General features: G+C 35.8%; 2 protein-coding genes and 1 long non-coding RNA gene across 4 annotated transcripts in view; 1 reads left to right on the top strand and 2 right to left on the bottom strand.

The window, feature by feature from the left end:
• Nucleotides 1-6,560, bottom strand: part of LOC134844986 (uncharacterized) — a 69,362-nt gene extending 62,802 nt beyond the window's left edge. Inside the window, exon 1 of the mRNA XM_063861814.1 lies at nucleotides 6,544-6,560. The gene's annotated coding sequence lies outside the window, so the exon portion shown is untranslated. The remainder of the gene's footprint in view (nucleotides 1-6,543) is intronic.
• LOC134844272 (meiosis-specific nuclear structural protein 1-like) overlaps nucleotides 1-6,567 on the bottom strand; it is a 310,596-nt gene extending 304,029 nt beyond the window's left edge. The window contains exon 1 of one of the 2 annotated variants that reach the window (XM_063860868.1): nucleotides 6,543-6,567. The gene's annotated coding sequence lies outside the window, so the exon portion shown is untranslated. The remainder of the gene's footprint in view (nucleotides 1-6,542) is intronic. The other variant, XM_063860866.1, reaches the window with a different exon arrangement.
• A 421-nt stretch (nucleotides 6,568-6,988) lies between these two features.
• On the top strand, nucleotides 6,989-11,833 carry LOC134844274 (uncharacterized). The gene is made up of 2 exons (XR_010162673.1): nucleotides 6,989-8,101; nucleotides 11,543-11,833. It is a non-coding gene; the product is annotated as an uncharacterized LOC134844274 (long non-coding RNA).
• The last annotated feature ends 11,053 nt before the right edge of the window (nucleotides 11,834-22,886 follow it).

The following is a 22,886-nucleotide window of genomic DNA, read 5'->3' as shown; positions in this document are numbered from 1 at the left end:
TCTCCTCAGGTAAATTACCCAATCATTATATAGGTCAAAATCAATAAATTTTGATTTTTTACTTTTTGTTAGGAAATTCGTGTTATTATTAAAATTGTACCCGGGTCCGGGCTTGAAATTTTTGTTTCCCAACAGAGCCAGGCCTCAAATTAAGGCCCGGTTCCAACTCTGTTTCGCACAGCAAAGGCGACGCCATAACTTTCATATTTTTTCACAAAGCTATTTCTTCTCAATAACTGAAAGAAAAAGCTTAAGGTTTTATTGTTTTGAAAATAATTTACTGTTTCTATAACTCTAACAGGGTTGCGAATTTCAACTGATGAGACTCCTGTTTGTTTAAGTTTTTGAGATCTGGATGTTTTAATTCAACTTAGTTAGATATGTCTATTTTACAGCAGACTTTATAAAACTGAAACTTGAGAAATCGTTCCTCTATACTTGGTTCAATTACTTGCAGAAAATTTGGCTGATGTGAATTTGATTAGTTTTGTTGCTATTTAGACGGTGGAGTCCTTTACAATGCAAAGACTGAATGGTGGAAAGCTGAGCTAAATTGAGTATTCAGAATATGCGAATATCTCATAGAAAATGATTAAATGTACAACCAACAGTAAATTCAATACTGGCCGAATAAAAAAATCAGAAGACAATTATGCTATTGTGCTGTTACGTTTTGCGAACTGGTTGATGAGAAAGACTGACGGTTATTGGCCTACGCTGCTATCGCCAGGCCACTGGGAGAAAAATTTTTGCTGCCCGTTAATTTTGCTTCTGGTTTTTCTGCACAAAACGTTCAGAGAATAGAAATCTGTGAAGGTTTTTTTACGATTCTACGTTTCAAATTGAGATAAACAAGGGTATTGCAGTCGGGTTTTAGTTTTTTTTCCCGTGAACAACTTTGTTCACAGAATCTCCAATTTCGAGATCTCCATTTTCATCACATTGCACTTCTAGTTACTGTGTCTAGAGTTAATGAGTTACTGGATCTACTGCTAAAAAGTTTTTTCGAAGGCATGGTTTTGTGATTTCTTTGTGCTGATAGAGCTATTTCATTTCAAATCCATTCAGGCTAATACACAGCGTATTGTTCAAATGTTTAAAATTTTTCTGAATTAGTCTGAAATAAAATGTTCAAAATAAATTTGCGGAAAACTTTGTTGTCAGATGGTTTTCTCAGATGGTTTTGTCTACGAAGGTACTTGGAGGTGTTTCACGATTTTTAGGTTTGTGAGTGTTTATAGTAGAAACTTTAATTTGTAAATTATGAAACTTCATGTTTTTTTCAACTAACAGGCGTTCTTATTTGCGATCCTTTCTGTTATGGTTCAGCTACTTTGCATTTGCGTATGAGCTTCAAATTTAACACTATTGATGTAATTGGTAGTATTTAGCTGAAATTTTGTATTCAATTTTTTTGAAGTTTCAATATTTAATTTTTTCGCTGATTTTGATCTCTGTTCTTAGCAAGCAATCGAAAATTTCTTTGGATGTTCTTGATGGGAATGCAGTTTGTTTTCTTCCAAGATTTTCAGAAGTCTCTTAGTGCATTTTGAAATTTCGGATCGACACTTCACATTTTTCGTATACTTTCCATCTAATAGTTATCAGAAGGAAATGAATGGAATTTGTGTAACCCGAATCCTCTATAATTTTGGTAATTGAGTTCTATAAGAATTGCAAAAACTTTCCGAGTTTTCAGCCGACAGTTTCAACATAATTTATTTGTTGCCAAATTATCGTTCGAACTTAGGTATGCCAAATTATCGTTCGAACTTAGGTATGCAGTTATTTATCGCAAGTGGTGCGCTTCTGTGTTAAAGCTTTTCTATCATTAGGTTCCCTCAGCATGAAAAGTTTTACCTATTTAGATTAACAAAACATTTCCTTTGTCCAAGAAACTATAATCGTCCATCTATAAGTTGTGAAAATCAAGTCTTGCGGCCGCCTTTTTTGCTAATTAGACCTCGCATAACGCTCTGTTTTTATGATTTATTTTATTATTTTATTGGAAATGATAGAACATATTTAAATGTTTGGAATGCAATCGTTGGATCCACCAAACACGGTTGAAATCGCGATATGACGAAATCGGACGAATCTCTGCGAGAAAAAGATCAGACCAGGAAAAGATCATACTTTAAAACTACCGAGGTCAAAACGAAAATGGCTGAAAAAAACTAGAAGAAGAAGAAGAATTAATTTCACTTAACAATCAGATACACTATTACATTAAACAAAAAGAATATTTTTTATCACATAATAAATGAATCAACAGTTTACCCAGGATTGTTAAGTGAGGATACGCAAAGGGTTTTCTTCAAACCCACTAGGAGCGTACCCCACAGATTATACAAAAGAAAAGCACATCAATGAGTTATAAATAAGTGATAAATATAATATTTATGAAACCAAATAGCAAAAAGAAAAAATTATAAGTTTTTTTAGAAATTAATTAACGCCTCATCCACCTCGCGAAAAAAAAAGCCCTTAAATTCTCTGAAAATTTGGGCAGAGTAACGCCCTCTTTTTGACCATTTTTCAAAATTTCTTGACCATTTTTCAAAGTTTCTTGAAACATGACTATGTCCTTTAGGTGCAAAGCAAAACAACACAAAACTGTATACCCATACTCAGACTTGAATAGAATTAAACTATGTTGCCCGGAGACAACGCCTGGTCTTCTGAAAGAATACAGTTCGAGCCGCCTAACCCCGCACCTGAACACAGTCATATTTATAATCATAAAGCAAAAATATACCTAACAAGTACGTAATTTTCATGTATAAACGTATCTCTTAGCAGATGTGCCAAATTATTTAGTTCCCCTTTTTTTAAGTTTAAAACTTTTTCCGGGAGCAAGTTATTATCTCTAAATATCTTCAACAGTTTGCATCCTCTTAACCATATCGATTGTCTTTTCGTTTTTGTCTTACAGCAAGGAGCTTGAATACCTACAGATTTTCTGGTAAAATAAGCCCATTTTGTTTTCAGAGTGAAAAAATCATTAAGAAATGCGGTTGAATTCAACTTGTTTATTGATCTTAAGCAAAATTTGAGAAGATCGTACACATACAGCTCATGAACTGTTAAAATTTTGTGTTCTCTAAACCTTTCCCTAATACTATCAAATTTCCTTACCTTGTAAATCATTCGAATTATTTTTTTCTGCAAAAGGAAAATTGGATTGAGATTCGAGAAGCTCGTTCCCCCATATACAAGTAATCCATATTGTATAATGGGTTTGATGTTGTAACAATAATATTTTTTTAGCACATCTATCGGTACATATTTTCTCATTTGAGCAATAACTCCACAATGCCTTCCTAGTTTCGCTTTTACATTTTCAACATGCGTACAAAATGACAGTAGTTTTGAATCCACAAAAACACCTAGATATTTGCAATACGCCTTTAGAAGTAACCATATAATTGTTAATGCACAACTGAAGACTGGAGGCACTTGCTTTATTTTGGAAACTTAGTAATATTGATTTGTCTCCATTAAGTGTTAGCTTTTTTCTATTTAGCCAGTAACATATATTTTGTATGTCGTTGATGAAGACCTCAAAAGATTCGTTTTCACAAGTGACATTGGTATCATCTGCAAATAGGTAAACGGTTGTGTCTTTTACGCATTTGGGCATATCATTAATATATATTAAGAACAATAACGGACCGATCACGGAACCTTGCGGAACTCCATGCGAAACATTCGTCCAATCAGAGTAAACGGAGTTTGTGAACACACATTGCCTACGATTGCAGAGATAATTTCGAAACCAATCATTACACAATCCTCTTATTCCGTAGTTTTCTAATTTGTGTAAAAGTAGTTCATGATCCAATGTATCAAAGGCTTTCTTAAGATCTAGGAACATACTGAATTTCATTGACTTACCACCGTACCTAAGTTTTTCTGTTAACTCAACTAATGCATCGATAGTATTGTATTTCTGTCTAAATCCAAATTGTTTTTCATATAAAAGATTGAACTTGTTCAAATAGTTGTAAAGGCGAATATGCATTAATTTTTCAAAGATTTTACTGCAACAATTTAGTAAGGAAATGGGCCTGTAGTTATTTTCATCTGTTTTACTACCTTCTTTATAGAAGGGCTGGATTTTGGCGCTCTTGAGTTGTTCGGGATATTGGCCGGATTCGAATGAGAGGTTTATCAAATAAGTTAAATATGGCGCAATTACATGAGAAACTTTCTTAATGATAATATTGCTTATTTCATCTACTCCCGTAGACTGTTTCGCTTTTAGATTCTCTATTATTTCCAGGACTTCGAACATTGTTACTTTGTGTAAGAACATTGATTGTGGTGCATTATATTTTGAATAAGTCTCATGAGACTCTCAGCTATCACATGGTAATGGTGCCAGAAGTTTTGACGCAATGTTAGCGAAGTGATCATTTAAGTGGTTGGCGATCTCTTGATTATTATCTATTTCTAAATCTCCATTTTTAAGAAGAGGAACGTTTCCACTCCTTGGACATTTTCCTATTATTTCATTTAATACTTTAAAAACCTGTCTCGAGTCTCCAATGCAATTATTGAACCTATTGTAATAGTAATTTCTTTTGCTTAGCTTAAATAATTTTTCTACTTTACTCCTCTCGGCGAGGAATTTTTCGCGCTTGGTCTTATTTTTGTTTTGTTACATTTCCATTCCTTATACATTCTGTTCCTGGAACTAATTGCCTTTTTTATTTCTTTGCTGACCCACCCTGCCGAAGAGCAATCTTTTGCAGTGCATATACGTATAGGTGCATATTCATCAATCGTTTTGTTAAAGCAATTTTGGAAAGATTCGTACGAGGAATTGATATTTTCATCAACTAAAAGTTGTGCTCCTTCTAATTTTACTTTAAGGGAATTTTGGAAACTAAGGATTTAAACTTCATCGTCAAGGAATTTTAAATCCCGAAAAATTTTCGTTGTATCCTGTTTACGAGATATTCTGAATTTTAGCAAAATTGGGCAATGATCAGTAAACGTATGCTCTTCCAAAATTTTTACTTCATATTCCGGAATATTTTTTACAAAAAATTGGTCGATACAGGTGTTTCATTCAGCTGTTATTCGAGTTGGGGTATCACTTGTGAGAATGAAGCCATTTGCTGCTATTGTATTTTGATAGTTATTTACAAGGTTACTTTGTTGTAAGATATCAATATTAAAATCACCGCCAAAAATTATAGGGCCATTGTGGTTTGACAATTCTTCAAGGAACTCATCTAATTTTTCGATGAATAATCCTTTATCGGAACGTGGCTTTAAATAGGTAACAACCAAAATGATTCTAACATTCGCATATTTCACTAATACTGCCTTAGTTTCTGGTAAGCTACATTTTATCTCTTGGATGTAACTAATATTATCTCTAATTTGGATCATCGACCCACCACCTCTATTCATTTGTCTATTACAAGCAAAGGACGTGTAATTTTTCATTGTAAAAAGCTCTTTATTATCTTCCTCACTTAGCCATGATTCTGTAGTAAAAATGATTTTTGGAGACTCGAGACATTTAACTAGTGCTTCCAGTTCTTCACTATGTTTTTTAATCGATCTAGTATTACACAACAACACAGTAAAATTAGTAATTACATCGCACTTGGAGTTTTCAGGTTCCAATGGAGCCAGACTCTCCCTTAAAAATATCACTTTTATTTACAAAGCAATTCATTACATCTTTTACAGTATATCCCAACTGCGCCACTCCTTCATAAAGGCTAGTTGTTTTTTCAACTCTTTCGCTGTTCTTCCACTGATAGAGCAGATTCCCGTCCCTGGTCCAAACTCCATTAATACGGTTATCCTGTTTCATGAATTTCATAAAATTAACCATTGTATTAGTCAGATCTTCAAACACGTGAATTTGGGCACTGTTCATTGTCTTTGAGTGCCTTCTTTTTTCGCAGAATATTTATTTTCGCCACCCTTCTCGAGAAACGTACAATAATTGGTCGGTTTGTGTTGTTTGTCCGAGTTGGCAACCAATGCGCTATTGAAATATAAGCAGGAGTAGCATTTGCCCCAATGTTTGTTGCCAATTGGATAACATTGTTGATGGTCTTGTCATAATTTTCAAAAATGCTGTTACCATTCGAATCGCTTTGTACTTGCTCTGGAAATCCCAATATCTTCAAATTATCTCGCCTATTGTAATTCTCTAGCTGTTCGTCTTCGCACATGGCTTTCACGAGAGTAGCCGTTTCACTATTTTTTGGTTCTTTTCGTACTTCCCCAAGAATTTCATTTTTTGTTGCAGTCAGAAGCTCATTGATCACTTGTCGAATTGTCCCTTTTAGATCCTCAGTCAACATTTTCACAATATCTGGAATTTTGTTTTCAATTGCCTTTTCAATGGTTGCTTCTAGTTTTTCTAATACGGGTTCTTCGTCTGGTGGGCTGAGAGCAGCACATGTCCTTTTGTTGTCGGGCTTAGCAATTGGCGTCTGGTCTTGGAATCTAAGAGTGGGTGGATCAGTCGCGGTTTCATCGTGTGATTCCATTTTCACTTCTCTGAAACTATTTAATAAGTTTATCACAACAATTAGGCTAATTCAAAACTCTAGTTCAAATCCATCAAATTTTAGAGTAATGAACGTAGTGAAAACTCTATAGGTCTTAGTGATTTTTTTGTTTCATTACGAGGCCAAACTGTGCACTGGATAGGCGCTCCATTTGGAGTCTGTGAGTCACTGGAATCCAGAGACAAATATTTTAACATCTTCCAAAATGTAAGTGGATTCCATTTACAAATTTTCTGTAGATACGCGCAACGTAAACTTTGTCGGCACATTAATTTTGTTACGGATTCCCCAAATATAGCTAATTGTTCAGGAATCTGTTCAGCTTTATAAGCCTCAGATTCAAAATATAAGCCAGAGCAAGCAAAACTGAAGAAGTAACTGATGAAAGTAATTATTAAAACTAACAAAGTTAATTACAAGGAGTTTTTTCTAAATTAGTTTTAGTACTAGAGTAAAATTTTGAAATTTAATAATCAAAAAACGATGTTTTACAACTTTTTGAACGGTTGATGAATGGATATCAAAGCTGTTTCTAATGGGTTTTAACTATACAGTTGTTTTTGGCATAATTTGAATAAGAACTGTTCGGCGTATGTGGAACATCTGATAACTTTGAACGCTGCCCCCCACCACGGAATGAAAAACAACCGTATTGCCCGATCCGAAACAGTACTGCATACTGCGAACACGTAGATCGATTTTTCAAAACAATTGTAATACACGCAACCATAAGCCCCTGTTTGTTTTTGACTATTTTTAGATGTAGGCTAATGGTTATTAGCAACTGGAGACAGCTATTGGGTGGAAGGCTGAAATATGTTTTAAGTGTAGAAAGCACCTGTACAAGAGCGTCTCTTCACAGCGACCAGAATATTATATCACGATGGGTCTCTCTTAATGCAACCAAGATGAATTACCAAACTATTTTTGCATTTAAGTTTTTTGGAATCGGAACTAACCCACAAGTTCGGGGCATGCAACGCTTTAGCACTGTTCGGGAGACAAAACTAGCTGCTTTGTCCAGATTTTCTCAGGTTCAGAAACCGAGCTTCAGTAGCATCAATTCAACTCATCAATCTTTGCTTTACTATCCTTTGGATGTTCTTTCCGTGCGATGTAATCTACTGACGCCATTTATGAGACAAATGAGCTCGAAAGGTGGAGCGGAGACAAAACGAAAAGCAATGGCAAAAATGCCCAAAACTTACATCAAATACAACAAATTCCGCGACAAATGGATGAAAAGAGCTGCAGCGTCGAGGTCTTTTAAGACATTCAAAAAAGTATATTCGGACAAAAAAGCAGCTGAAAATGGGGCTGAACTTACTAAAATGGGAATTGTCGAACGAATGAAGTTTTTTATATCACACTATGGTAAAGTTTTCATTCCACTGCATTATGTCTTCGGAACCGGTGTCTACTTTTCCACTTGCTATTTGGCTGTTTATGTGGGCCTGGACATAACACCCCTACTGGAACAACTGCCCCAAAACGCCAAGGATTTTCTGCACTTGGATAAAGTAAACGAATATAAAAAGACTGGCATCTTCATTCAGGTGAGAAAAACTCATTAAGTTTTGCACATTTGATGAAAAAACCAGCGTTATCTCGTAGGATCAATCGCGCGCACTGCACGCTTAAAATTGGTTTGGTATGCAAGAAAGGATGGTAAAAAAAAAACTCGCAAGAAAAGATGTTGTTCCATAAGGTGACGTAGGTTTTCCTTTGGATTTTGAAGAGTCCGAAGCATGCGAATATCTTCTCGTGGACAAGGCTGAAGAGATAAGTTTGGTCCCAAAACAGTTTGGTCTCAAATTTGATGGGTAGGAAAAGATTGCATGGCGGGAGCTCAACTGAGTTATGACCTTTGGCCTGTACTCATAGAATAATTTCAGATAAGCTACACTGTCTGTTCGTCACGCTATCTTATTTTCGGCCGGATAGATTCGTGCAACTTCTTAGTCTAATACCGATCTTAATCTTACTCTTATATCTGCTAGTCTCAATAGATCTAGTGTATACTGGTTTTCGCGAGTTAGTTCTTGGAGTTTATCCACAAGGAGAACAACTGTATTCAAAATTTTATTCAAATTGTTCTGGTGCTGAAACTACTTGTAAGTGTCAAGGTTCGAGATGGAATATGATTGGTTAGTTAGTAATATTTTATATAGATAGTTTTATCAATAATATAATTGGTTTATAAATACTAGTTTAGAAGTGGTTCCACAACAAAAAATAACCGTCCAGAAAATAAAACGGGCTTTTAAATGCGTTATGACCATGCCGTAGTGGGCGATGAATTTGATTCGTAAGGTTTCTTGGTACAGTCAAGCTCGCCAATGAAGTAGACAGAACAGACGAAACTTCTAAACCGTTTAACTTCCAAATATTTCCGGGAGACTCTTATCAACTGTGATTCTTAGATGTCTTAAATGTGTAAACAAGCTTGTACTAAAACGAAACCAATAGACGAAACAGAAAATTAGTAATAGTGAACGAACAGTGTGATTGAACCTAATGAATGTGATACCAATTGTGATGATGACGAGACACGGTCAGATATGAGGAGGTGAACGCCCCGCTTGCCAAGTGTGGCGCCTTCCAGACGGCGCAAGTGGGCTGCGCACAGGTTTCCTAGTGCGTCAAAGGTCACACAAGACTTCCGGAACAGGAATGCAATGCTGAACGCAAGGATTCATTTCACAATCTCCTGGAAACGAGCATTTGGGCTAGAGTAGCCGACACAAACTCTCAAATACTATACCGGCGAGGGTCCTCTCGGACCCAACATAGGTGCACTCAGGACACAGAGACAAAGGAACTTGGTTATACAAATGACTGGGGAGGTGGTACGAAATAGATGGCTTTATAATGAGGACCTCTCAAACACACAGACGTATGAGAAGCATGAGAGCAGTTAATGAACTAGCGAATCCCGACATCAAAATAGAAGTCCTAAAAATTGAAACAAATTTTTTTACAATTGGAGACAAGGACCAGTAACCTCCCCCAACAGCAAATGAAACAGAGCATCACGTGGGGTGGGTATAGGAGGGTCTTGCGATGAACAAACACAAATCATGTCAAAGCAGCAAAACACACGTGCGGATCACACGAGAAGCGTGTGGAAAACCCGTGAATCATAGGAGCAGAAGAAGAACTAGAAGCCCTAAAAGGAGACATAATATATGGATAAGTGCAAGAAACAGCGCAAGATAAGTGGGAAATAACATCGCCCTCATGATGTTTAAAAAAACTTGAAAAAGCGAGGAAAACAATGAAACGGAAGATCAGATCGCTCGAACAAAACTGGTGGTATCAAGATGCAGGAATGCGAGGACGCCGCGAAAACTGGAAGTTTCGGATTTATGTACAACCTTTTGAGACAATTAGGTGCCCGCACCAGCAAACTCTGCGAAGGTACGGCAATCAAAGCAGAGCAATTTAATGAACATTTCTCCAATATATCTACTTCGAGGTTCGAGAACGATCCTGCAGAAATATGCAAGCAGCGCAAAACACCCCTGATAGAAAGAGTCACCCCCATTATATGTCAGTGGCCGAGAATCTAAACCAATGACCGGACTCCCTGGAATTTCAACGGGCAATTGAAGTAGTCAAAGATTCCTCCCGTGGAACCGATAAAGTCCGCATACGATACATAAAGAAGGCGTGTGCAGAAATCAAATTAAATGTCATAGACATGGTCCAGGAGCTGTTCGTAGTCAGCTGATAGCTAGGAACAGTCAATACACAAAGGGCAAATCGTGCCATTCATCAAAAAGGATGACTGCAAATGTCCGGCAACTATCGAGGTGTGAACCTCCTTCCAATAATCAGCAGAATCTTCCCTAGAGTCCTCGGGAAACGCATGAGGAACTGGACCGAGAACATGCGCATCCTAGACGAAAACCAATCGAGTTTGCGTCCTAATAGATCTACGGCCGACGCAACACAAATACTGATACACATTAAAGGAGATAAGCATTACATTCGCAACCAAAGAAAAGATCTAAGACTAGCGCGCCAAAGCAGTGACCCAGAAGAAAGACTCGGACTGTTGGACTTGGAGAAAGCATATCTTAGGGTATCTAAACTTGCCCTATGGGCGATTCTGAAAAGGCTGGGCATCAAAGACAACCGTAGTGGTGTCCTGGCTAATTGGTCTGTTCGTCTGAGCAATAGTCGCTGTGTCATTGGCCGGCTGGTCTGCTCTCTTTTTCCTAGCTATGCCGCAGTGCATAGGAACCCAAATAAAAGTCGTTTTTTCGATCTTAACTTAAAATTCCACAGTTGACGTGTTGTTTGTCCGGACCGGTGGCCAGTTTCACCATAGAGGATTTGGAATCCGTGAGGATTCTGACTATGGTCCCATGGGCCACGTCGAGTCTGGTCTAAATCAAATGACAGGAGGAGAGCTGCGATCTCAGCTTGGTAGGCGGAGCAGAGCTTCCCTGTGGCGTTTTGAGGACGGTACTCCAGAGCCGGGTGGTCACGATGTCTGCATCTCTATCGTCTGTGGTACCCCGTGAGGATACCACAGACGATATCCAGGGATTCAAGCAGGGATTCGACCGCCTCATTACCTTAAGGGTCGCCCTGGTGACTATTTAACGACGCCCTCTGTCAACCGCAAGATCCAAGTTTTTTTTCGAAAATTTGTCCCCATTTGGTGGCATTAAACGACATCCGCTGTCAACTGGTCGACCTAAAAAAAAAGTCGTTAAAATGTTCGAGCATTATTTATAAAAAGCCGCCCCTCGAGAAAACCCTCGATCAGCTTTTGCGGAGAGATTTCAGTTTTTGTGGTAGCTCATCTAGCTTAAAGAATTGGTTCTTTTAATTGTCTCATTTTTCAGAATGAGAAAATTTAAGTAACTTATTGTTTTACCTGCTTTTTTTTGAGAAGGCAACAGAGATGGGGTATAGTTATATGCCCCCCCCCCCCCCCCAGCACCACTAGATTTCTTTTCACATATTGGTACTTTTGTTTTCAGGCCCTGGCCCTCTACAAACTACTCACTCCGTTGCGATATCTCTGTAGTGTCACTCTCACGACCTATATTGTCAAATACCTCCGAGAGAGGGGCTCTTTCATTACTCCTCCCAGCGTGAAAGAAGCTGTAAGTAAAAGTATCTGGAGACAACGACACAATTTGAAGACGAAGAGGAAAACGTGGCAGAGTAGACTGATGCAAAAACGAAAGTGACTTCTGATTAGTTAACGTAATGACTTTAGAAAAGGTTAAAATTATGTAAGTTTAAACAATTTATAACAATTCAACTTCTTTTCACAAGTGGCGTGTAGTCAACCTAAGTCGCTTTTGGTGGCACTTTTGCCAATTTGAAAGGGCTAATTGGGGGCAATGTTAAGGCAGGAGGCAGCATTGGTAGTGTAATACCGTATAATTTGATTAGTGATAAGTTATTACAGTTGATACTTATTTATCAGATGAACCAAATAAAAATATTTGTCTCATGTAAGAGATTTTTGAAATGCATAATTTGCGCACAATTAGGCTTACTTTTGCCGCTTGTCTTTGGTTTCTATAACCGTTAGTGGCACAATTGCGAAGGGCAGCGAACCGTAATGTCCGACGACCGAGGAATAATTCCTGTAGAGGTAATTTATTTTTCAACTTTTTTAAAACACCCTTTAAATTAATTCTTGAGGAATAATTCCTGCAGAGGTAATTTATTTTTCAACTTTTTTAAAACACCCTTTAAATTAATTCTTGGCGTTTGTTCGCTTGCGTTTGCAAAGGGTAGATTTGGATCTGTGTGTACATAAGCATAGCTTGTGTCATAGTATGAACTTTCTTTTTTTCCCAACCTAAGTCGCAAATTTTGTTGCGACAAAATGGGTTCATTTTGAATGAATCATTTTGATCCAGCTATTAAGTACAGCCAATGCTATGGATATTAACACAGACTATTATTTTACAAATAGTACTTAACTTCAAGGTATCATGGTTATGTAGCATAGATGTAGGGTAGGAAACCAGCAGCAAAATAAGAGGTTTCGAACCTGGGCAGGGTCGGATTTTTTAATGAACTTTTTCGTATGCTAGTTAAAATGCGTCCTCTTTATAAATTGAGACATGTAAGTTGGTAAAATTCTTTTCAAATTGACTGGTACTGCTAATGCGTCATAATTGGCTGGCGTCACTTAGCAATTATGTAGACTCGTAATTGGCGTGCGTCACTTAAGAAATTTTGTAGACTCAAAGTTTTACTCATTCAGTTTTTTCCAGTAGCGTTGTCGGTTATATTTTTGCTTGTGTATGCGAAGTGCAACTTCGCCTCTGTGTAAAAGTATAGTTTTCTGCAAGTTATAATATTGAAGAAGTACTTGTGTTCAGCTACGGATTAAATAACGATTTTTACTGTTTTAATCGAATTCTTTTTTTTTTGAACAGTCGAAGAATGTAGTTCGGATTGTTTTATAGTTCGTGATGATTTTCTTTCTTTTTCTTCTTGGAGGAAAGGTCCTAAAATACTCTTATAACTTCTGGAGTGCATTAAAACGTTTTATTGCATTTAATCAATGGTCACGAAAAACTTTATCGACCTCTAGTTTCGAAAATGGATTTAAATTGGTTGAAAGGAGAATAAAAACGTATTGATCCAATTTTCTCAAATCGAGTTATTTTTGTCAACAAAGTATCATTCATAAAGTTTTCTTGAAGTTCAAAGAGTTTTAAAGCAATGTTTTTTATTTTATTTTTCGAAAGATAAAATGTTTTTAGAAAACGTGTCTTTTTTGAAGTTTCCGTGCGTTAATTGAATTAATTCCAACTGTTGGTTATGTTTTTCCTTTCCGAAAATACGGCTTCAAATTTTTTTTTGCCGAATGTATGTCTGTTTTTGTCGGCTTAGCTCATCTTTCATTGCAATTGCAAGCGTTTACTTTTGCGATCAGCAAGGGTTTGGCAACCGGGGACTAGATTTTTTTCCCTTGAATAAATTTTTTTACAGAATAGTCAATAAAGTAGGAGGAGTAAATTTCAATTGCAGCTTACTGGCATAATTTTTTGATGAAAATTTAAACGAAATTAGCGTCATGTAGATTAGGAAGAAATTAGATTGGGTTTTTTAAGCACCAATTTTTGTTCAAGTGAAATTCTTGAAAAATTGTTGATTTTTATTCGGCTTCGTGGATTTTTCCTTGTTTTCGTGGGTTATATATCCGTTTTTTTTAAATATAATTTATATTTCCTGGTACAGATTTGTATTGGCCTTCTTTCCAAAGAATGAGAAAATGCGAATAAAAAATTTTTCCTTGCGGATTAAAATTTTGCTTATTGATCCAGTTTTCTAAAATAGATGTCTTCATTGGCTCTTTTCCAACTAGCTGTTGGCAACCTATTTTTTTGCGTTCATTGACTCTTTTCCAACTAACTGTTGGCAACTTTTTTTGCTTAAATTATATTGCCAAACCTATGATTAAATGTTCAGTCAAAACAGCATGCGCTGGGAGTTGCCTCGTAGCGGCTAAGTCCTAAATTTTGTAGAAAAGTAATAATGGGCTCAGCAAACGTTTGCTCGTTTGTACCTAATTAGACCGAATAATTTCCCGGTTATACTCAAATAAACAACCTTTTGCAGTTGATTTTCTTTTAAGGCGTATATCTGTATTTTCTTGCATCAATTTTTATGACGACCTTTTAGCTTGTTTTCAGCTTGGTCTCAGTATAAGACTAAAACACACGAAATATTATTTTCGCAAAAAAACAAGGGTATTGCAATCGGGTACTATTGTTGTTTGTGGTTGTAAAAGGAGGGGTCGTCCATTTTGTGTCTTCGTTGCCGTTTATTTTCAGTACTCCGCAATCGAAGGTTGTGGAGATTGATTGATTGTTTTGACTCGTCCGTAAAACAGTAACTGTGGTTTTCCCAGGGTTTGCTAAGAGCAGGAAGGCCCGATTCTGACAGTACTGAGTAAACCCAGTTCTAGGGGGCAGTTTTTTGGCACGGAGAACCGAGAAAAACTCCTAATGTGCCCCGCTATGTTGATAAGTTGAGCCATTTTGCGACTGAAGTCGGGTACCAGACTTTTTTCCGGTGAATACTTTGTTTAAAGGATCGGATCTCCTATTTAAAGATCTCAGTTTCTACTCAAAATGTACGTTATGGTTTTAGTTTATTTAGCTAAAATTTGTTGTTTTTTTTCTGGCTGAAGTTTTTGAAAAAGAACGAATTCTCGTGTTTTTTATTGACTTTATGGTTCTCATAACGTTGCGTATCAGCTGCATATTAAAAAAGATTGTTGTAATAAATTTTTTTCATTAGCTTCGAGGTTTTTCCGGATTTTCTGCTAGTTATTTTCAGTGGAAAATGATTGAAAATTTTGCATTAATTTTGTTGTATTTTTCTTTAACTTTTATCAAAGTTTATAGCAAATAAGGGAACAATTTTTCTTATGCCCAATTGCTTCTGTGGGATATGCAGATTGTTTGGGTGCAAAACTTATAGCAAAGTTTTTCAGTACATTGAAGAGTTTTTATTTTTGGATCTCGATGTTTTGGCCTGCATTTTTTTTTATCGGTTCCATCTATTGATGATGAGAAGTAAACTAATGGAGTATCGGATCCTCCATAAGTTGCAGGTAATCGATTTTAGAACAGTTGCAAAAAAAATTTCATTTTTAGCTTTTGATTTCTTAAACAGAATTTATTCGTTTGAAAAGTATTATTGTTAGAGACACATCTTTCGATTTTCGGCTTTTAATTTTGATTCGCTAGTGGTGCGAAGCTCAGCTTCGCTTCTGTGTTTCAACTTGATTTTGAGCATGCTTGTAATGAAAGTTGATTGCTCAGCAACCTACCTGGCGCAAAACACAATCAAATTGAACTTATGTGTTGATAGAAGTATCCTGTTCCTTACAGAATTAATAATAAACATTTTTTTATTCAAATATGTTTTTTATTGATCATAAAAGTTTTTTTTCTATAAAATTAATTTTTAAATGATATGCGAAATTTTTGAAAACTCAAATTGATAGTAGCTGTTTTATGTGATCACAACATTTCAATCTTAGTTGAGTAGACGCCGTACTCAAGAGCAGACTAAGGGTGACGGAATGGGAGACCCTGCCTTCGAATTATTGGTGACTGGTGTTTTAGAGAAACAAAGAACATATGGCTCAATTGGCAATAAATTAGGATCTAAATCTGTAGGTTGATAGTTTGACTACCATATGCCACTAATTGTTTTTTAAAAGATAATTTGAATAGTTTTGCATTTTTCCCCTAATTTTGAGGGTTTTTTGTCCATTTTTTGTTTGTGCTGGTGAAGGCAGCATCGCCTCTGTGTACAATACCTGTATGGATGAATTGTTTTGTCATTTAAGCAATATTTCCTTTTTTTGCTGTTCACTTTCATCTTGTTTCCTTCAAACTGAAAAGTTTTCATCTAATTTCTTAATATCTTGTCATGGATACTTCATTTGAGTTATTTTGCGCAATATGAACCGAAAATTGCAAGACAACTTCCACGAGAAGAATTTGATGTAAATCTTGGACAAAAATTAAGTTTTACACTAGTGATTTCTCCGCTGTCGATAATTTTGAATAGAATTTTCCAAAATTAGGAGTAGCGAAAAGATTTTAGAGCTTTATTTACGCTAGCGAACTTTAATGAGCGTTAGTGTTATACTATGACTGTTCTTTTTGTTTTTAACCTAAGTGGCACATATTGGTGCCACTTTCAGGCCAACTTCACGGTTTTTTGATAGCACGTGCTTTGGCATTCGAAAAAATATAGGTTAACACAGTTGATACATTTTAAATTCATCAAATGGACCGAAAAAAGTTATTTGTAACAAACAACATAAATTGGATAAAAATTCAATTTGGGAATTTTTCTAACTTAATATATCTCATGAAGCCACAATATATAATTTATACTTATTGTGGTTTTATGCTTTCCATTTTTATTACATGCAAATTAGTGTGAACGCCTTCAGTTTGGTATATGCCAAAATATTACTGCAAAATTGTGTCTATTTCTATTTGGTGCCACTTTTGATTCATAGCATTGACAATTTGTTAGCATATGTAGCTGCTTTACTTGTGATTGGAGTTTGCCGGTTGTTAAGCGTTCGTGGCCTCTCCAATTCTCGAGGTTGCAGGTTCGAAGTCAATACCTAGCAAAGTCTTACTAATTCGAGGCTGGTTTCTATTTTTTTATATTTCAGTTTATACAGCTGCTTTTTTGTCGTGTTCTCTTGTTTTCGCAAAGTGCAGCTTCGCCTCTGTGTAAAATCTTACGGAACAAAATCCGGAAATTAGAAATTAGCGGTTGGCCCATTGTCATTACACTTGCGAGAGCATACTTCTAATTTGGACCAAGAGTTTTTTCAATTAAAATTTTTTTGAAAAATCTGTACCAATTTGAGCTTGCTTCCTTGTGGAGTATTCATTACAATCTAACATATTCTCACTTAGTGTAGTGATGCAGCGCGCGCTTGATACTTTAGAGATCTGGTGTTCGAGTCACGGGCGGACCTTACTTTTTTGGCTATGTCTCTTAGGCTGTCTTTTAATTATTTGGCTTATTGGTCTTCATCTCAATTCTGGTTCAGTTTTTTTTTCAAAATATAAAATAATAATTTTTATACATTTTTCATCTGAAATTTCAACCGTTTGGACAATAGAACTTTAAACTTATATTTTTGATGGTGATTTTTTGGTTTCCTGCTTTTCCACTGAATATCTGTCGGTTGTGTTTCCGAAAGGAAGTTATCATTTATGCAAGTAAGCCTTGCAAGGCTTCTTGTTGAGTTTTCTTTCCGAATATTTTGATTCTTTTTGAAATTTTTGGGTTTTCGAGCGTCGTCTTCAAATATGGTAGCTCAGTTTTTTTTTGTTATTTTCTGATTTCGATTTTCATGGTGGAGTACGTTTTAACTTGAAAGAAAAAAGCTTCTTGATGAGTTTTCTTTTCGAGTAATTCGATTCTTTTTGAAATTTTTGGGTTTTCGAGCGTCGGCTTCAAATCTGGTAGCTCAGCTTTTTTTGTTATTTTTCTGATTTCGATTGTCATGGTGGAGTACGTTTTTAATTGAAAATAAAAATGAATTGTGTGAAAATTTGCTGAAAAGTCCTAACAGAATTTGTATACATACGACTTTTGAAATTGCCTTTTAAATGATTACTTGTTTTTGGATTTACTCCGAGTTGATGAACGCAGTGATGACTCTTGTATAGGTCATGATGGTTTTTTAGTCTCGTTAGGGGTACAATTAGGTTAAAATTAAGCTTGCGATTAGCAAGCGTTATCAAATCGGAATGTAGACTTTTTTCGGGTTAATAACTAGCTTAACAAAACCAGTTGAATCTGTTATGATGCTGCACACCATGCATGCCATGTCTGAATTTGCGCATTTCAGACACGCTATGCAGCTGGCATGCTCAACTTCATGAAAATTCAAATTTAACTACTGAGTGGGTACTAGTTTCAGGGAAATTTTTTTTACAAAATAAGTTTTTTTCTGCTCAACTGGTGTCTGCTCAAAGATTGTCGGCCTTGTTTCCGCTTCCCAATTTTTTTTCAGTTGTTAATTTGAATTTCATTCAAATGTCTTGCTTGGCATGTTTGCCTAAAATTCCTGTTTGATAAAAACAGGTAACATGAAAGTATGGTATTGGGTTATTTATTCGGACGCTTTGGAAAGTTAAATCACTTTTTGTATAAAAAACAATAGTTTTTCTCAAAAACCCTTCTACCGATTTTCATGGAAACGGTATCCATAGAAAGATCGCCTACATTTTTGTGTGCTTGCATTCTCCTCTGGTCGTTTTTACTTACCCTTTGTTTCTGTTTGATAAAAACAGGTAATAAGAAAACGTGTGGGATCGGTTTTTTTTCGAGATTCTTTGGAAAATGTTTTCACTATTTTCAAAAAATTCAGTTTTTCCCAAAAACTACTCAACAGATTTTCAAAAAAGTGGTACCAATGGCAAGTCTGCCCACTACCCTGTGTGCCTGCATAATTCCCCAGTCTGTTTCCAATTTTCCCATTTTCTGCAGCCTTCGAAATTGTTTGTGGGGGATTGTTGTACATTTTCTTGGATTTTGTAATATTTCTTGATTCTGTACATTTTCTTGAAATCTACCCTCCAAATTTTTCTACTGAAAAGTTATGGCTCAAAAAAAGTCAAATTTTTGATTTTTTTCACCTTTTTTAAAACTTTTTGACATTTCTCGACAGCAGCCTACCAAATCTGAGACTTTAGTTTTAATGGGTAGAACGAGTTGTGGGAAGTTTTTCTGCATAAACAGTTGCGTCCAATTTTTTACACAAAAACTTGTGTAAAAAACTTGTGTAAATTTGACTCGGAGAAGTCAAATTTTCATTTTTTTTACCGTTTTTCGTAGTTTTTTAATGTCTAGAATACTAACATCCCAAATCTCAGATTTTGGGTTCATTTAAAAAAAGAATGGGTTCAGCTTAGCTCCGCTATGTAAGTGTTCTCGTAAAAAATTTTTAATGTCTTTCAGAAAAGTCAATGTTTTGATTTCTTGACTTCTCGAAAACATCTCAATCTGATATCAAGGGTTTAATCGAAGCAACAGCTTGTGGGAAGCCTCCGTGCTTAATATGCTACGCCTTTAGTTTTGTAGAAAAAAACATAATGTCTCGGAGAAAATTCCAAAATCACAAAAAAGTTTTTCATATTTTGTTAGAGCAACAACTAAGGTTTTGGGTGAAGACCAACTTTTAAGTTTTTGCAATTAGTTACTTCATACCGCATCAGTACAACAAATTAAAACATTATCCAATAGGTACCTCCAGCTTTGGCTGAGCCTCTATTCTACAGCCTTCGAAAAAGTCTGGGGGGAATATCTGGCCAAAATATTTTACTCAAAAACTAATTTACCAAATCTGAGATGCTGGTTTCAATGAATTAAACGAATTCGAAAAGCTCCGCTCCATAAGTGGCTATGTGATTTTTTGTGATTTTTTGACCATGTTTGAATCTTTTAGACGTTTCTCAAAAATTTGCTTCCCAAACCTGAGGCTGTGAGCTCAATGGAGATAGCTGGTAGTGGAATCTTTCCTGCATATACATAAAAAGTTATCGTCCTCGGAAAAGTTAAATTTTGAGCGTTTTTTTTTCCAAAAAAGTATGAATTATACCGAAAAATACCCTCCCGTATCTGAAGTTTTTGATTCAACCCACAGAATGGGTTGTGGGAAGCTCCTTTCCAATTTCTTGGCCCCAAAAAATTATGTCCCTCGGAAAAGTCCAAAATTTAATTTTTGATAGTTTTTGAAACTTTTTGATTTTTCTCGTGAGCTACACTGCCAATTCTGGGTTTTTGGGTTCAATCGAAAATACAGATTGGGTGAATAAGCATAAGCGGCTACCTCCACGTTTTGTGAAATAAAAAGTTTTGATTCTCGGAAATGTCAACTTTCTGATTTGTTGATCGTTTTTTGGACTTTTCTCGATAATTATCCCGCCAAATCTGGTATCTTAGGTGTAATCATCTCAATAGGTTCTTGGAATCTTACCTTCATAATTTGTTATGCACATTTTTTTGCAAAAAAATATCGCCTTCAAACAAATTAAAGTTTTGAAACTTTGATCATTTCTTTTGGAATTTGTTCATTTCTACTCGAAAAGTACCGTGCAAATTCTTAGGTCATGTGTTCAATCAGGAAGTCTGATTCTGGTAATCTTCTCTGCTTCACTAGACACGACCTGCTTTTAGCAAAATTTTTTACTGTTTTAAGAAAGTCAACTTTTTGAACTTTGACCGTTTTTGTAGAAACTTTTTGAATTTCTTAAAAACTACCCTATCAAATCTGAGATGAAAATTTCAATCGAAAGGAGCGGTTGTGTTATTTTTTTCCTGCAAAGGAGGCTGCTCATTAATTCTTTGTAAGAAAAAGGTTGTCTTGGGAAAATTCCAAAATCTCAAAAGTTTTCTCCCTTCTCACTTTTTTTAGTAGAGAAACAACTAATGGTTTGGGCAAAGTCCAATTATTGAAAATACGCGTTTTGTCACGCATCAGTATAACAAATTCAAATCATATCAAACACATTTTAGCTGGGCTCTAGGTGTCCTTCATCGATCGATATGTAAAAATTTTGGTTCACCTAATTTTTTCATCATTTTTAATTATTTGGTCCTAAGTTTAAGATCGTGTTGCATCGCAAGTGGTGCAAAACTTTGCTTCGCCTCTTAGTCAAAAATCATACAAAAATTAAACCATCTGTTAGTGCAACTTCTGTTTGCCATCAGTTTTGACTTGAATCAGCTCAATACTTATTTCTTCGCTGTGTCATATTTTATTTATTTTTATCATTAAAACTTGATTTAAAAAATCTCTTTAAACACGTAATGGTGCTTTTGAGGTCCTTGGAGGTCCTAAATAATATTAATTTTAGCGCAACCAGAAAATTGATAGTCTAAGGAACTTTTCTACTTTGAACGATCGTAGTCACAGATCTCTTGGAGTTCATTCCGCTTTGAGGGGCAGTTGGAAAGAATTAGGGTAGTAAGAGTGGCCGTATCAGAGCTGCGGTAACTTGCTTCTAATTGAGCGGTGGAGCAGTTCCTCATTCGAAGAAATATCAGATGCACGTAGCGGGAGACTTTGCCGTAGGCGCATCACTAATTGGGTAAATTACATTACTTGCGAGGATCCTTTTTCAATTCTGTTTTTTTTTTAATTAGATGAAAAACGAAGTTGCTTCGGTCTGTGTTATCCTTTAAGGTGGCAAAATCTTTGCTCATGGAACCTAATTGGAAAAACTCTTTTTCAAAATTGATTTAAAGTTAGGTTTAATTTGTATAGAAGGGAACAAAGACCTAGAATAAAATTGAAAGTAAAAAAATTGAAAGTGTTTTCAGAAAAAAATTGTGAATAAAGGAGTTTATGGGGCGTTTGCACGAAAAGTAGTTTGCACTCAGTGTGTTGGTGATCTATGGAGCTCATATTCACCACATTTACTCGACACGGAGAGCCTAGTTTTGAACGGTTTGTTATTTGTTCAAGAAATTTATCGTAGCGTGGGATCAACAGGGCATGAAAAATTGATTATTGGTCTGATTTAGGCTTTGGACGTCACCAGCACATTAACGTTGACTTGCTTCTACAAAATCATGGAGCTAGATTAAGTAGTTATTTAAAATGTGGTACGCCTCGACGACATTACTGAAAGGAGCTTCGTGTTCGTTAAAGTGCAAAAAAGTGAGGAAAAGTATTGACCTTTGAAAAACCCGTCTGCCCAACCTGGTTGTCGATAGTTGGTTTTTGAACAAGGTCTGTGATTGGCGCCCTCTTAGATATTTAAACTTATTTTGAGAATCATCTGACTATACCTGCGGGTAAGCTGGATATGTGCAGTATTTTGACTTGAGTACGTTGGTCTTTTATGTCGAAGGTTTGCGACATGTCAAGTGTGGCTAGTTCTGTTCATTTTGTTGTGCTTCTGTGGTTAAAGCCATCTGCCATAAAAAAAACTCTAATTTAGACAGGGCTGTATTAGTGGAATGGAAAGGTTTAAAACCGTTTTAGTGGTGGGTTTTTGGTAGATGAGCCGCGAGTTTGTTTGGAAGGGCTAGGACTTCCAAAAGTTTCACAGCCGGTCTTGGGATCAATACCGGGCGGAAAGATTTTGCTGATTTAAAGTTTTTGTCGGGTTAAGGTAGAGTTTTCACAAATTCTTGGAGTATCATAAAAAGCGAGGGAGAGGTTGAAAGCATAGCCTGAAAACTATTATTGTAATGGTGCGCAGCGTTACTTAATCTCTAATAATAAATAAAAAAATATGCCATGGAACATGAGGCATGTATAAAAAATATGCGTTTTTCTCAAAATGGGTTAATAAACAAACAGTGAAGAAAGCAAAAGTGGCTTCGGATTTCACCTGATTGGGTATAGTGCAAGTTTTCCCCAAAACTCTCAAACATAAGTTTACCACGAAAATGGGTCATTCTGGCTATTTTAATTTATCAAGATCAACGATATAATTCCCAAGTTATTTGATAAAAAATTTTTTTAAAAGCCTCTTTCACAGCTAAACTAAGTTCTAGAAGAGAAAAACTTCCAAATTTTTGCGTAAATTGTGTTATTTTTTAGAACAAAATGACCACAAATATGTTCTCTTGTACAGATTTTTGGGAGTTTTTTTTCTTCTAGATTGTTAATGAACTGTGCAAGAGGATTCTTCTGATATAAATGTTTCATCAAATAACTTGTTAGTTTCAGCCTGATTCTTGATAAATTACCAAAAAAGCCAGAATGACCATTTTTTGGAGTAAAATTTTGGCAAAGAATTACGGGAAAACATTATAAATGTTATAAAAACGGCACACCCTTAT

Source organism: Symsagittifera roscoffensis, chromosome 4, assembly GCF_963678635.1.
Source record: "Symsagittifera roscoffensis chromosome 4, txSymRosc1.1, whole genome shotgun sequence".
Classification (NCBI taxonomy): domain Eukaryota; kingdom Metazoa; phylum Xenacoelomorpha; order Acoela; family Convolutidae; genus Symsagittifera; species Symsagittifera roscoffensis.
Note: the sequence above shows the minus strand (reverse complement) of the source record. Positions and strands in the feature narration are given on the sequence as shown.